This window comes from Salmo trutta, chromosome 27 (assembly GCF_901001165.1).
Source record: "Salmo trutta chromosome 27, fSalTru1.1, whole genome shotgun sequence".
NCBI classification, from domain to species: Eukaryota; Metazoa; Chordata; class Actinopteri; order Salmoniformes; family Salmonidae; genus Salmo; species Salmo trutta.
In genome coordinates this window covers 12,965,081-12,968,575 of record NC_042983.1, presented here as the reverse complement: position 1 = coordinate 12,968,575, position 3,495 = coordinate 12,965,081, and the positions used below count along the sequence as shown (strand labels likewise).

Genomic DNA, 3,495 nt, shown 5'->3' with positions numbered 1-3,495 from the left:
TCTGTCTGTGTGTTATTTCTGCTTCTCTCTAATTCAACACTTCAAAGGATTTAATGTTGAGCTTTCCATTCTTAAAATATAGACAAGACTTAAGGGTATACCAGTATTGCCATGGAATTGAGTCAGCAAAGGAAATCAATTATCGTAGTGACACTTGGTTGATCCCACGCACCAAATCATGCATATAAGCATGCCCCATTCAAATAACGTCTATTGTTCATTCATACATCCTATTTGATGCTATAGTCTTCTTATGAGCATTGGATGTACAGCGGGAACATAAGCTTTAAATTCGCATTCATTGGGACTGTAAACCCTTCCCTTTTTATGCCGAAGACAAGAGGATACTCAACCTAATCAAGGTAATGCTTAGAATAACATACATGTCTTTGTCATTTAGTGTTGAAATAATGATGTTCAATTATAATGTATTCCATAAACCTTTGGTTCTCATCAATACTTGTGGAGTTTACTGTGTAAAAAATATAACAACTGTGACATTTATTTTACTCTTTCAGAAATGATGGAAATGAAAAAGGAGATTCTGAGGACCACCCTTTGTGTTTTCTTTGTGGTGACAGCATCTTATTCCAAACCAGTAAGAATGCCCATGTTGTTTTTCCATAATATTTTTTCTTATAAATCTGTCACTATTGCACTATAATGTGCACAATGACACAAAGTCAGTAAAAACAGACTGTGTAAAAATTGTGCTATGCTATGTTTCTACACTAAAATATGTATTTATATTTCTGAAAACAGGTCAGTCTGCATGGATTCCAGTTCAGAAACCTGATGGCTGACAGCCTGGAATCTTCTGAGTCTTCTGAGTCCAACGAGTCTTCTGAGAACATTGGCGTAGCACCACAGACAGCCAATGGCCAGCCAATGGTCACTGGCGCTGAGACTGCAATACCAGACACAGAGGAGGAGACCGATCCACAAGACAGCGATGCTATAGCCTCTGAAACAGCCTCAGAAGTTGATGATGCTTTGATCGCTTCACAAACTGCACTTGGAACTGACGCCTCATCAGCAGACTCACTAAATGGGACAGAAACTGAGACTACCTCACAATATCCAGTCATAATCACAGTGACTGATTCTCCCAGTCTGACTTCTGATGTCATAACCCATATAAGGTCTATGGTCACGACGGCTCTTCCATCAATCATTGACACAGCTACAATCCAAGAATTCCATGTGGGCACAACACTTTCCCCGAGCCCATACCCCATACCCATTATGGAGCAGCCAACAACTCCACCAGTCTCCTCAGTACTAGGCCTAACTCCCCAGCAGCCAGTTCCATGGGAAACCGCTGATGACATATCTGCTGTGCCAGGTTGTTTTACTGTAGTATACATAACTAGCCCTCAGTCAGTTCCTGCTAGAGGCGATAACATTTAAAGCTGAGAGGAAACTATAATATCCTTGATTAAAGATGGAATCCGAAGTAGGGGGAACAGCGTCACTGGCCACCCCGCCACTGTTGTTATTGTTTTTGTTGCCGAGCTTAGGAGCGTCGCGCAGGATGGTAAAAATGTTTGCATGTATTGCCGTGTAATGATGTCCGAGGCGGAAAAAACGGTGTTCTTTGTTTGCAGTAACTTCTTTGTTGTTGTAATATTGCAAACGGACATGGCTGTTTCACCATTAAGAATTCTAGCTTTAAAGGTCCAATGCAGCCATTTTTTTATTTCAATATCAAATCATTTCTGGGAAACAATTAAGTACTTTACTGTCATTGTTATGAATTAAAATGGTCAAAATTCAAAAGTCACTTGCACATCTTTGTTGCAGGTGGATGCTAACAGTTTAATAAGATGAAAGCTCTGACGAAGGCTTTGAGGCCGATACGTAAAGCTTAATAAAGAGCAGTGATACTAGCAAGAGCAGTGTGCGGGTTTCTTATTATTTCTCAAATGAAAATTTTCAAAAAGAAACAAAAATATATTCTTAGTAAAGAGCAATTTCTCAAGCAAAAATGTTGCTAGGACTGTCTGGTAGTGGTCTGAGTGGGGAGGGGAAAACTGAACATTTGCTGTTATTGGCAAGAGAGGTTTGTAACTTTCTTCCTTATTGGTCTATTAACTAATTTACTGCCTGGTGATGTCACCAGGCAGGCCAAAACTCCATCCCATCAAAACAGGCTAAGATTTCCGGCAGTCTTTTCAAACAGCTCTTAAGCTAAAAGGGCATTATCATAATTTTCACAATTTGACAGTATTATTCCAACTTCATAGCATGGAAATATATAGAAAACGCAAGGAAATAATTTTTTGGACAGCATTGTGCCTTTAAATCCAGACACAAAAGCAGACTTCTTTTTAATTTGTCTTAGTGAGCTGCACATTACTGACACCTACATTAGTGCCTTGTGAGCTGGAGGGCCTGCAACTGGCTAGAACACTCATGAAAATGATTCACTAGTATCTTCTGCACGATATTAGTGATAAAGATGCAGATATACCGTACCTCATATTGCTCAGTCTTTCACAGACAATCTTCAATATATTTGGTGGTAGGAAGCCTAGTGGTTAGAGCGTTGGACTAGTAACAGGAAGATTGCAAGATCAAATCCCCGAGCTGACAAGGTAAAAATCTGTTGTTCTGCCCCTGAACAAGGCAGTTAACCCACTGTTCCTAGGCCGTCATTGAAAATAAGAATTTGTTCTTAACTGACTTGCCTAGTCAAATAAAGGTAAAATATACTTTTGTCTGATTTGTTTTGAAACGTGACACATATTGCTGCCATTAACATTGTCAACAACCTGTTAGTATACCTGCAAAAGAGGATCCACCATCTGTAAATAAATGCTCTTTAAACATTTAGAGAAAGGACAGAGATCAGAAAGAGTACTTCCTTTTTGTGTGCTTCAGGATGTGTTTGGGAATTTGATTATACTACAAAACTTACTACAGGGATTTGCAGACAATGCCAACTGTTGTGCATTCTTCGTGACTCTCATTGTGTCCTCAATTATCATTGAATGATGATACATTCTTAGATTAGTTAGCAGCTTTATCTACACTTGCAATGTAAAGCTTGTGATGTGTACAATTGAACGTCGGACCCAGAAAGACACAGAGACCCTGGAGCAGATGGTGTTTAACTTCTGGTATGAATGCAAAGCTCATGTGAAATATGTTTTCCACCATGCAACACACATTGATCATTTACTGGTGACACACATATATAGAATAATTTTTTCTCCAATAGCTCCACTACTTCAAAAATAAACGTTTTAATGTTTAAAGTTAACTTTTTAATGTTCCTATTTGGAACGTTTAGAGAGCATAGACCAATCTGGACCATTACTGTTCAGTCTACCATACGGAAGGAACCAGAAGGTCAATGCATCTACTACGTTGTGTAGATAAAAACCTGCAAACAGGTTAGCTCCCTTTTGTCCTGAGATGATAACAGTCTGTAATCTGATGCATTGGGATTTTTCAACTCTTAAACCGCTCAAAGCCACTTGTGGTGTAAAA

The 3,495-nt window shown here is 39.0% G+C and overlaps 1 long non-coding RNA gene across 1 annotated transcript; it reads left to right on the top strand.

The window, feature by feature from the left end:
- The first annotated feature begins 215 nt into the window (after nucleotides 1-215).
- On the top strand, nucleotides 216-2,846 carry LOC115164331 (uncharacterized). The gene is made up of 3 exons (XR_003869902.1): nucleotides 216-362; nucleotides 519-598; nucleotides 763-2,846. It is a non-coding gene; the product is annotated as an uncharacterized LOC115164331 (long non-coding RNA).
- Nucleotides 2,847-3,495: the final 649 nt, after the last annotated feature.